At 42.7% G+C, this 12,556-nt stretch overlaps 1 non-coding gene across 1 annotated transcript; it reads right to left on the bottom strand.

The window, feature by feature from the left end:
- Positions 1–9,679: 9,679 nt before the first annotated feature.
- LOC119627604 (small nucleolar RNA U13) lies at positions 9,680–9,783 on the bottom strand. Its single transcript, XR_005243803.1, has one exon. It is a non-coding gene; the product is annotated as a small nucleolar RNA U13 (small nucleolar RNA).
- Positions 9,784–12,556: the final 2,773 nt, after the last annotated feature.

Genomic DNA, 12,556 nt, shown 5'->3' with positions numbered 1-12,556 from the left:
CTCTGTTTGGCTTGGCAGCTACTGCCAAATGGTTTTCAAACTAGTGGAAGGGCTGAACCTTCCACAGAATGTATGAGAGTTCCAGTTGCTCCTCATCTTTGCCAACACTTGGTTTTATCTGTCCTTCAATTTTAGGCATTCTGGTAGATGTATAGTGGTATCTTATGGTGGTTTTACTTTGTATTTCCTCAATAACTAATGAAGTTGAGCACCACATAAATTTTTTATATATGTATATTTTTATATTTTAAAATATATATCTTATATTTATAAAATATATACTATATATTATTCTAATAATAAATAATAAATACATAATAGATTTGCATAAATATTATATATTTATTAGGATAAATATATTAAATAAATACATATATAAAGATTTTGCATATATTTTGAGACTGGGTCTTGCTATGTTGCCCAGGCAGGTCTTAAACTCCTGGACTGAAGTCATTCCTCCCACCTCTGTCTCTGGAGTGGCTGGGACTACAGGCATGTGCCACAATGCCCGATGATATGAATATTTTTTAAAAATACATAAATGCAGTAAGGCCCATATGTTTACATAATTATAATGAGAGTACTTGTTTACATAATTATAATGAGAGTACATTTAGAATTTTGTGTCTTTTTAAACTAATCATTTAAAAGGTTATCCTTCATATTTATCCTTTAAAATGACTTCTTAATAGTCCCCTGAGTTTGGTTTCGCTAAGACAACTAGTTTACTTAACTATTTCCCTCTTGTTGATCACGAGGGTTACCTCCTGTTTTCCCGCTGGCTAATTATTGTCCACAAAGAGGACAAATAGAGATGCACAGCCCGAGGGAATGTTTTAATATTATGGAAACTATTGATAATGAAGTGTGATGTGCCAGTTAAGTATGTTCGGTCCTTTGAATATGGTTTTAGTTTCTTTCCCAGTATAACCCCTGGAAGTAAGCATCATCTCTATTTTACAGAAGAGGAATCTGATACAAGGCTATGTAACTTGCCCACTATCATACACCCAGTAGGTGATAGAGCAGGATTTCTAGCCAAGGTTGATGACTCCAGAGCTCTGACCAGCCACAGAATGGCTCTACCCATACCATTGTCCATGCGCATAGAATGTTCCCAGCCCCAACTCCTGGTTCTCCTTGCAGACTCTCCTTGCCCACCCCTCACTCCCTGGCCTCCTTCTTTGCATCACTGTTTCAAATTGCTGTTCCAAGGCTCCACACAACAAATGATTTTCCCACACTGTCCATGGGTTCTCATCTGCTTCATCTCAGGACCTCTCTTCAGAATGATTCAGGGCTCAGGATGGGGGCAGGCCAGGGGTGACCTTTAGCATGGTGGCTTCTGGAATTCCAATGCCAGATGGAGTCAGAAGCCTGGCCTTTCTGGAGAAGAGTTTGGGAACTTAGGCTCATTCCTATCACTTTGGACTCTGGATCAATTTCAGAATTCCAAAAGTCTCATAGGGTTTGGGTGAGCATTAAGCACAAGTGAGCTGAACAAAGCCCAGAGAGAGTGCACTGTCTCTTGCTCTTGGAAGTGCTCTTGCACTTTCAGGACTGAGCATGGGCAGGTGATGCTTCTCCTGGATGCTTGCTGGTAATGCGGAAGCTTGGTTATGCAGCCTCCTGCACTGGCATGAGGGAAAGCAGGGTACGGAACTCTCCCTAAAGTACAATGTTGTTCTCACTCCATGGGGTCAAGGGAACCAAATGAGACAGATGTGAGCACACTTTAAAGTTGCAAAGTGCAATACAAATGTGAGTTTTGATAATGATGACTAGCCTTATTAACCATCTGTCTTGACATTCCAATTCCTCGGTAAGATGTCTTTGGCTTCTTAGTATGTTGTAGCATTTTCATTTCCTCATTCAAGTGAAGCAGGGAGTAGGCGTGAAACTGATGTCAGACTGCCTGGGTTGGAATATGAGCTCCACTATGCAGTAACTGTGTGCTCTGGGCAAGTTATTAATTACTCTGAACTTTGGATTTTTTTCACCTGTAAAATGAGTGCTACGATCTGAATATTTGTGCCTGCACAAAATTCGTAGATTGAAACCTAATCCCCTATGTGGTGATATTAAAAGATGGGGACTTCAGGAATTGATGAGCTTATGAGGGTTCTGTCCTCCTGAATGGGATTAGTGACCTTATAACACAGGCCTGAAGGAGCTTGTTTCTCTTTTCCATCATGTGAGGACACAGAAAGAAGGTGCCAACTATGAGGCAGAGAGTGAACCCTCATTAGACACTGAATCTGCTGGCGCCTTGATCTTGGACTTCCCAGCCTCCAGAACTATGAGCAATAGATGTCTGTTGTTTATAAATTAGCCAGTCTGTTATTTTGTTGCAGCAACCTGAACTAAGACAGTGTGGATTAAGAAGAGTAATATAATCACCTCATAGGGTGATTATGAAAATTAAGTAATATGAATAACACTTAGTGCCTGGCATAGAGGTAGTTTTAAAAAATGTTATTAATTATTTATGTGTGTGTGTGTGTGTGTGTGTGTGTGTGTGTGTATACATGCTCAGGTGGAAACCTTCCAAAAATATTTAAGTATGTGACAATCATACTTTAAAAATACAATCTATAGTTATTAATTATAATTTATAAATTAATTCAAATTATAATTTATTAATTACAAATTATAAAGTTCTTTGTAATTTGTCCTACTGATCTCGCCAGCTTACTCTTCCACCCATCCTGCACACACAGGCACACATGCCACACACTTCAGCCACAGCTGAACTCCTGAGTTCTCACATGGTGTTATGCCTTTACTTCCTCCCCACCTCCCCTATACTCTCTGGAGAAGCACAGACTAGAGCTGGGGAGTTTCTCCTAGTTTCTGGTTGTTACTGTTTCCAGAGGCTCTGCTGGTTTTCTTCTCCCGGGTTCTGGGGAGCACTCTTGCAGCCTCATTCCTGCTTATGCTGGTTGGTGTTTCTTTCTTGAAACCAAAGAGTTCTGTTACTAGGACCTGCCTCATATGAGTCCTGTAAGGGTCAATGAGGTGACTCATGACCTGTATCTATCATGATGCTTTACATATCCTGAGTGTTTAAACGTCATTATCATTGTGTGCTCCAAGTTGTTGATCAGTAGTGGATCTATGCATGTGAATAAATAAAAAAGATTGTTTCCTTCTGGAAGGAAATTTCAAGTTGTGGATTGGAAAAGGATTTAGTTAAGAAAACAGAATGGACTTAAGGTGATCTGACTCTGAAGTTCTACAGAGTCACATTTACTTGAGAGTGTGCATGGTGAATAAAAGCTTAACACATTTTCTTTAGGATGTGATGGTTGCCTGAGTAAATTGTGAGGGCCATGTTTAGGGTATTCTGATGGGAGTGAGAATACTTGGGTTCTAATTCCAGCTCTCACCTTTATTAACTGGATTCTCTCAGGCAAGTGGTTAAATTTCTCTGCATCTCTGTTTTCTTGTCGGTAAAATGGATATGGTAGCTACCTCCAAGACTGTTGTAAACATAAAATGAATTGACCAGGTGCAGTTGCTCATGCCTGTAATCCCAGCACTTTGGGAGGCTGAGGCGGGCCGATCGCTTGAGGTCAGGAGTTTGAGACCAGCCTGGCCAACATAATGAAACCCTGTCTCTACTGAAAATACAAAAATTAGCCAGGTGTGTTGGCACATGCCTGTAATCCCAGTTACTTGGGAGGCTGAGGCAGGAGAATTGCTTGAACCTGGGAGGCAGAGGTTGCGGTGAGCCGAGATTGTGCCACTGCACTCCAGCCTGGGCAGACTGGATAGGTTCCATCTCAGAAAAAACAAAGAGAGACTCCGTCTCAAAAAAAAAAAAAAAAAAAAAAAAAAAAAGAAGAGAGAAAGTGAATTAATACATATGAAGCTCTTAGCATAGTGCCAGGCATGTAGCACTCAGTAAGAGTTATCTCATATTTAATCAGGCATGTAGCACTCAGTATGAGATTAAATCTCATATTTAATCACGTAAGTTTCCTTTATCATCCCAACATTAGAAGGTCAATTATTTTTAGCTGGAAATGATCTTAGTGCTCATACATGCTAGCGTTTGACAAACTTGTTTATTTCTTCTTCCTTTTTAAACAATGAACTCTTTTTTCCTGGTGAAACCTATGTGGAACCATAGCAGCTGAGGTTGGGGCCACCATGCACCCGTGAACACACAGCATTTCTGGGCCATCTGGAGGCTTCTCTTTCATATCTCTCAAGGAGTAGGGGTGGGAGGCAAATATGTCCACAATCAGAGGTGGTACTACCTAACTGCTAACCCAGACATCTGTGGATCTCTAGGCAAGTGGTGTAAGCACAGATCTGGGCCCAAACCCCTTCGTTTCATTCACAGGGAGGTTGAGTTGCCTGAAGAGGCTAACAAGGAAATTTACAAGTGGCAGAATTAGAACTTGAACTTAGATTGTCTGACTTAAGGCCAGTGAACTCTCAGCTAAGCTGATTACCTCTTGCTGCTTCTTTAGCAAGAAGAAGACAACGAGAAGAACATTGGGTTTGGAACCAGGAGAACTGGCTTTGGATCCTGGCTTTGTAATTTACTAGTTTTATAAACCTGAGGACAATTTTTACTCTATCTGCTCAGCCTGAAAACCATGACCTCCCTTTTCTCTACAAACTTCCTCTGCAGTTTGGCTCCACATTACCGCACCCTTTGTCCATAGCAAATGAGTTCTATTATTTTATTATTCTTTGGGAAAAGCTGGATCCTTATTCCAGAAAAGTCCATTCCTGTGTAAAATGCAGGTGTTGATTTAATTAGAACCAGTTGATAGAATCAGGTTGCCCATAGTAACATCTGTAGCACTTCCTTCCGGATCTTGATTTAATTTTTTTTTTTTTTTTTTAGAGTAATAGTATGATGGATGCCATGGCCTTAAATGTGGATTTGCAGAATCATAAGTAAATTCTGCTATCTATTGGCTCAATGCTGGTCTTTTATCTCCTTCAAAAGTCATTCTTTGAGGCTGGGGGTGGTGGCTGACATCTGTAATCCCAGCACTTTGGGAGGCCGAGGCAGGTGGATCACATGAGGCCAAGAGTTCGAGACCAGCTGGCTAACATGGCAAAACCATCTCTACTAAAAATACCAAAAAAATAAAAAATAAAAAAATAAAAAAATTAGCCAGGCATGGTGGTGCCTGTCTGTAGTCCCATCTACTTGGGAGGCTGAGACAGGAGAATAGCTTGAACCTGGGAGGCAGAAGTTGCAGTGATCCAAAACTGCACCACTGCACTCCAGCCTGGGTGACAGAGTGAGACTCTGTAAACAAAAAGAAAAAGAGAAAAAAAAAGGTCATTCTTTGAGATGTCTTTCTCATGCATGCGGATTCTTCTCTGATTTGGCCCTGAATAATTTTTCAACCTTATCTTCCCCATTGCCAAATTCATACATATTGAAACACTTGTCATTCCCCAGATACTCCAAGCTCTCCCTGCCTTGCCTTCAAACATAATATTGTTCCCTTTCCCTGGAATGCCCTCTCCTGTTGGGCTTCCTGCCATCGTCCTTCAGGCCTGAGTTCCAATGTCTCGGTTCCTCTGAGTGGCCTCTCTTGACCCTGCTGGCTGGCTCTCCTCATCTATGTGCTCATAGATTACAATCTGCTGGTGTTCTCTTGGGATTGTCAGTTGTCTTATCTGGCTCCTCCACTGTGAGCTCTTTGAGGACAGAAATGTGCACTTTTGTGTCAATACTCCCTCCAGGACTTACAAGAATGCATAGTGTAACATGAACAATCCATAAATATTTGCTGAATGAATAAAGAATGAGTTAATTCTTTCTGACAAGGGAGGAAAAATATTATAAAGATATTATTAGACAGTGGTGGTCAAAACTGGTTTAACCTCTGTTCATTAGAAGTCAAACTGTGGTCTTTAATAAGTGACTGCTGAGATTCAGTAGCTTTAAAATGGATTTCAGTAAGGTGCCTTTGACTGTGAATTTCTAGTTCTTTTGGAATTTACAATCTCCCTGTCTCCTTTTGTTTCTGAAACGGTTTTGAACCAAAGGTAATCTCAAATTCAACCTGGTTGGGTTAACCTACTAGTAATAAACCTACCATTTACTTGTTTTCTTGCTTGTATTTGAACTTATGGAAACGTTACATTTTCTAAGATTTGGAAAAGATATTACAGAACCTGATGAAGTATAGTTGCTACCACCCTTATTTTAAAAATGTAAATTTAGAAGATATTTGCTCTTTCTTCTCACTTAGAAATGTTCCCATATCAAGTTTCATTAAATAGAGAAAGACATTAAAACTGTAGGGTTTTTCAGTCCTTAAGACTTTAAAAAATGGGTCTTACATGTTAAAAATTAATACTTCTTTGCCGTCATTTCTGGACCAAACCACGTATCACCACCAAGATTGCTGGTCAGGAAGAGTTTGCAAAGGGAGTTTATATAATGAGGTTTCATTGAGCTAACTGCTTCCCCAAAATAGCATCCTTCATTTGGAAGAGCTTGAAGTTCAGATAGCTGTTCTTCCTTTGTTCATTTGTTTTCTAGTGAAGTGAAAGTTGCTGTCACAGATTTATTTTTATTGTGACAGTGGTGGGGGAGCAAAGAAATTTTATCTGTAGTCTTGTGAAAGGAAATTAAATCTTAGGACCCCAAACTCATTAAGCCAAAGGGAAAAGTCAATCTGGGAACTGGGTCACACAAACCTGCCTGCCTCCCCCTTTTGGTTCCTGAATAAGATGGCTAGGAGATAAAAAGCTACATACCTCCCCCATATTGTGCCCTCAAGAAAATTCCTAGCGAGCTGCAAGATCTTTTAAGGTGTTTCTGTGAAGATTTCACCATGGCAATGTACATGGATAGCTTCACTTTATAGGTGCAGTCACCGCTGGCCCACCAGACACAAATGCATATCTGATTGTTCCCCTGCCCCGTTTCGTCTGTCTTATCTTATGTCAAATGCAGATTCTCTGCATTTTCCCTCTGTCCTATTTGTCTATGTCATCTTATATAAAAAAAACACAAATTAATTGAGCCAGACAAAGGCATGAATGACTGTTTTTCCCTATACCCATCTTACATGAAAATTGTGTATTTCTCAATATCCTGCCATTTCCCCTTTAAATGTGGAGCCCTCAAAATCATCCTCAGAGAAAGGCATAGACCTGTCTTCCGGGTGTGCATCCTTAACTTTGGCAAATAAGCCTCCTAAAATGATTGAGACTTGTCTCATCATTTTTCTCAATTGACAATCTGTTTCCATTATTCAGATGTATCATTTCCCCTGTATCAACAGTGCCAACTGGGCTGGTTGGAGATATCATGAAATATACTCTAATTTCTTTCTTTTCTTTTTCTTTCTTTCTTTCTTTCTTTCTTTCTTTCTTTCTTTCTTTCTTTCTTTCTTTCTTTCTTTCTTTCTTTCTTTCTTTTTCTTTCTTTCTTTTTTTTTTTTTGAGACAGACTCTCACTCTGTTGACCAGGCTGGAGTGCAGTTGTGTGATCTTAGCTCTCTGCAACCTCTGCCTCCGAGGTTCAAGTGATTCTCCTGCCTCAGCCTCCCACGTAGCTGGGACTACAGGTGCATGCCACTCTGCCTGGCTAATTTTTGTATTTTTAGTAGAGACGGGCTTTCACTATGTTGACCACGCTGGTCTCAAACTCTTGACCTCAGGTGATCCGCCCACCTCGGCCTCCAAAGTACTGGGATTACAGGTGTGAGCCACCACACCTGGCCTCCAATTTCTAATATTGTGTTTGTGGCTGATGTTGACAGACAATGTCACAAGGTATGATCAAGTCATGTTAAACTATCTTTGTATTGGTCAGCTGTAGCTGCAGAACAACCTCAAGATCTCAGTGGCATACCCCAGTGAACATGTATTTCTTGCTTATGAGTTTGCAAGTCAGCTGAGAAAGCTTTGTCTCATGTTGAGGGTTGACTGTGGTGGCCCTGCTCCATATAGCTCTCTTCCTCTCCTGGTTCCAGCAGGTTGGCCAAGGCCTGTTCTATAATCTTGGTGGGTAAAAATGTGTTATCTTTCCTCCTGGCTAGGCAGAACCTGCTAGCCCTCCCTAATGACCTGTCCTTCCCTTGGTTCTTGCTGGTACTCTGCAAGTTCCGGGTTTCTGCATTAGTGTCCACCTGGCCACTGGTGAAGGAGGCCACCCCAAGCCTTTGCTGTTGATTATTTCTCCCTTCAATGTGGCCGGCCCTATGATTCTTTCAATTTAACTGCCTCCTGAGTCTCCCCTGGGGACTATGGGAATGTCTCGGTTCTGCTTATGTTATTGGGAGCCACAAATAGCCTGAGCAAGCAAAATATTAGGGTGCTCATCAGGTGAACCATTGTCTTAGTTATGGTTCTTCAAAGAAACAGAACCAATAGGAGATATCTTTATCTCTACTCCTACTCTATCTATCTATCTATCTATCTATCTATCTATCTATCTATCTGCCATCCCTTCACTCATCCATCCATCCGTCATCTATTTATCTATCTAAAAAGAGATTTGTTATGAGGAATTGACTCACATGATTGTGGAGGCTGAGAAGTCCCATTATCTGCTGTCTGCAAGTTGGATACCTGGGAAAGCCAATGGTATAATTAAGTCTGACGTCCAAAGGCCTGACAACTAGGGAAACTGATGGTATAAATCCCAGCCCAAGGGCAGAAGAAGATGAGATGAGATGTCCTAGCTCAAGAAAAGGGGGTGGCAAATGTTGTTTCCTTTCTCTGCCATTTGTTCTATTCAAGTCTTCAAAGAATTGGGTGAGGCTCACTCACATGAAGGAGGGTCATGTACTTTACTGAGTCCACCAGTTCAAATGCTAATCTCATCCAGAAACACTCTCCCAGGCACAGCCCCAAATCATATTTCACCTGGGCACCCTGTGGCCCAGTCATGTTGACACATAAAATTCACCATCACAACCGTGTTGTGCTTCCAGATTTACTTTGATGTGTGCTATGGTTAAATGTTAACATCCCCTCCAAAATTCATGTTGAAACACAATCTACATTGTAGTGGTGCAAAGATTGCAAAGAGGTGGGATCTTCTGGGGTGGATTAATGCCCTTATAAATGAGCCTCCAGAGAGAGATCATCCCTTTTGCTCTTCCACCTTCTGATGCGTAAGACCCTCACCAGACAGTGAATGCTGTTGCCTTGATCTTGGACTTCTCAGCCTCTAGGACTGTAAGAAAATACATTTTTGTTCTCTATAAATTACCCAGTCTCAGATATTTTGTTACAGCAGCACAAGTAGACTAAGACAATGTGTCTGCACCATAAGCTAATGCAGGACAATGTGTGTGTGTCGGGGCACTTTTTAGGATTCATAATGAGGAAAATGGGAAACCCTTCTCCCTCCCTGCCTCACAGCATCTCTTTTGGTGTCCCCAACCGGCACACCTAGATGAGCCCTCCCTTGGTTGGGGAGGACCACCATTTCCCCTCTGCCTCAGAAAAAGGTGCTTGGCAACCATGGTCATCATCCATTCTAGGGAAAGGCAACTGGAAACTCCACTTAGGCCTCAATTATACTCCTTTTCTAGTTCAGTTTACCCAGACAGCCTTGTCTTAGTGACATTATTGGGCATTTTCCAACCCATTCATAAATATGGTACTTTGACTATTGGTTCTCTATGGTTTAGATTGAATTATATGAATGCCAACATTCAACATCACTTCTTTTTCACATCAGATGGGTAATGTGCCAACATCGTAACAAGATCTGAGGGAGGCACATCTCACATATGAGCCTGAAAACCCAGTCATCACACTTAGGAGCTACAGGAGGATCTTGACATCATTTTGACTGAAGCATAACAGCATTTCCAGATGGCTCAATCCATATGCTAACTGGTAGAATTCCTAAAGAGAGGGAGGATGAGTCGATGAGTCTGAACCTGCTTCCCTCCCCTTCTCCGCACTGCACTTCACATTCTGAAGGTCTCAGAAAGCACAAGTTCTGGAGGAAAGTGGACCAAGAAAGAGGTTGTCAGAATTGCTGCCATGAGCTGGGCAGTGGCTGTGGAGGATTTACGCACTGACCAGGGTGCCCAGGCACTGTAAGGCTTCTTCCCGCACTGGGATCTGTGATTCTGAGAGTCTGCTTTCTGCTCTGTGGCATCCAGAAGGGAAAAAAGTTGCAGCTCCAGTTTCACCTGGAGGTTTGACTCCTGCCCCAGGAGGAGTGATGCACTCATGCTTTCCACATTGAAGAGGGCTGCAGACTGTGCTGTGAAATGCGTCTCTCTGTGTGTGTGTGTGTGTGTGTGTGTGTATGTGTGTGTGCAGATGTGCATGCAGGTGTGTGTGCAGGTGTGTGTGGGTCGGAGGGGTGTAGACAGAGGTGGTGGGCAGGCCTGATGGGAGGGGCTGGAAAAGCAAAAGCCAAATACCTCAGTCCTTAATGGCTGGTCGGTTCGCTCAGGCTTTTGAGGACACGCCGGCCCCGGTGCAGACCCAATTTCAAAGATAGCTCAGGCCAGTCAAGGAGGGAAGGTAGGTCAGGGCACATCTGTATCCCCAAAAGGAGCTGAAATTGTTCTTTTCTCTGCACAAGGATGACGCAGACAGAGAAGCAGAGCAGACACAGCCATTTTCGTAGTACTTTCTCAAATCGTTTTCAGATCTGGGAATTGCAGTTTCTAAAAGTAGTAGTGCTGTGGCTAGCTGCCATCTGATAGAGCCATGGAGGTGTTTTTAGACAGTCTTGAAATGTGTGGCTTTGCAGCTCCCCATGTGACAGCAGGCAGTACAATTCAATTTGGACCAGTTGGGGGAAGGCCAGTTAGACTTTGTGGGAATTCTGAATAGTAGACTATCTTAAAAGAAGTGGCATTATGTTATATTTTATTTTTCAGACGTGTATCTAGGGATTCAAGCTGTTTATGGAGTCGCTATGAGTAGACGGCCTGCTGTCCCTTCTCCCGACCCATCCCAACCACCCTGCTACTCAGACTGCCTGCTCTCACGCAGGGGGCTGGCTATGCTGGCCTTCACCCTTCTCCCCATGCTCTGTTCCCCAGGAAGCCAACCTCTGTAGACAGCAGCTACTGGATTTCTGGCTTCTAGTGGAAGATGGCAGGGTTGGGGGAGGTGAGGGGAGGGAGGGAGCAGAGAGTCATCAGTATTGCTTTCTTGCCCCTCCCTGAAGGGCAGGGTTGGCAGTGGTTGCCTCCTCTTCTGAAGTCCCCAGCTCCACTGATGGCCACCTGTGGATGCAGTTCTTAATGGGGCTTGGAGAACCTGCCTAGCTCACTCCTTCAGGCCTAGAGGTAGTGGTAGATTCCTGCTGTTTCTACCCCAGGGCACTTCATCCCAGCCACTTTGCCCTGAGTCTGCTCAGAGCATTGTACAGTTTCCTCATCCACCTCTCTTTGGAGCTACCATCTGTTTCCTGCTGAAACCCTGACCAGGGTCCCCAGTGACTGCCTAATCCATGATTTATCTGGATATATTTCAGCACTTATCTTCAGTATCTAACTGTGGACACCTCCCTGTTTATAAGTCCCTTCTCTCTGGGCTCCCCTGTCTTCCTTTCCCCTGCTTGCCACCCACCTCCTTTCAGTTACTCCTGAGCCTTCCTGATGTCTCCTGGTCTGCCTCAACCTGTACTTCTTGGCCCCTTTGCCTCTCATTCCTTATTCTCCCCCAGATGATCTTGACCACACCCATGGCTTTGACTGAGTAAAGGGAACTAACCCTCACTGAGTGTGTCTATGATTGATTATTGGGGGCTTTATCCAATCATTCATTTGAATGTCGAATACTTAGTGTCTTCCATGTGTCAGGACTGTTCTGGGGCTGGGGATATGTTATCTCTTTGACTCTTTACAACAAGATATGCACCATTGTCTCCGTCTTATAGATGAGGCTTCTGAGCTTCAGAGAAGTTAGATACTGTGCCCAAGGCTAGGCTGGGATTGAAGCCCACTTTCCTGCCTCCAAGCTTGGAGCTCCTCCTTCTGTATTGTATTGCCAATGGAGCACTTCTTTTACATTGCTGAACTTGAGATGAACTTAGCAGAACTTTTATATATTCTAAAAACAGCCTCGTCTGACTTTGGCAGTTTGAACTGTAGTAGAACAACATTTTTTTTGCTAGCTCATTCATCAGAGACATGTGCCTGACTCTGACTTTGAGCCTCTGTTTGCTCCGTCATTCACTGTGATTCTAAAAATTACCCCTGGCTCCCCAAGTGCTCAATTTTAGACTCCTGGTCTCCTGACAATACAAGATTAATTTAAAACCAGAGCAGCAGGATTTATTCCAGAGATTTCTTTTCATATCAGAAATTTGAAATAGGAATCATTGTTTGCATCTTCTTTCATTCTACAAAAAGAAGATGCAGATGAACCTTTTTCAGGATGTAGGGCCAGAGCTACCCTAAGCCGCAGCCTTGGAAGCTCCATCATCACGATTATTCAACTGTTGTGACCTCATTAAAAGAAACAAAGAAGGGATGCTTAGAGAATGGAGCCACTACCTGGATCAAGCTTCGGCTGCGAAATTCAATTAACTTAGTCTCAAAATCTAGCTGAGCGATCTTGGGCAAGTTACTTAATT

The sequence above is a fragment of the Chlorocebus sabaeus genome, chromosome 3 (assembly GCF_047675955.1).
Source record: "Chlorocebus sabaeus isolate Y175 chromosome 3, mChlSab1.0.hap1, whole genome shotgun sequence".
Lineage (NCBI taxonomy): Eukaryota > Metazoa > Chordata > Mammalia > Primates > Cercopithecidae > Chlorocebus > Chlorocebus sabaeus.
The sequence above is the reverse complement of the archived record's forward strand: the minus strand, read 5'-3'. Positions and strand labels throughout refer to the sequence as shown.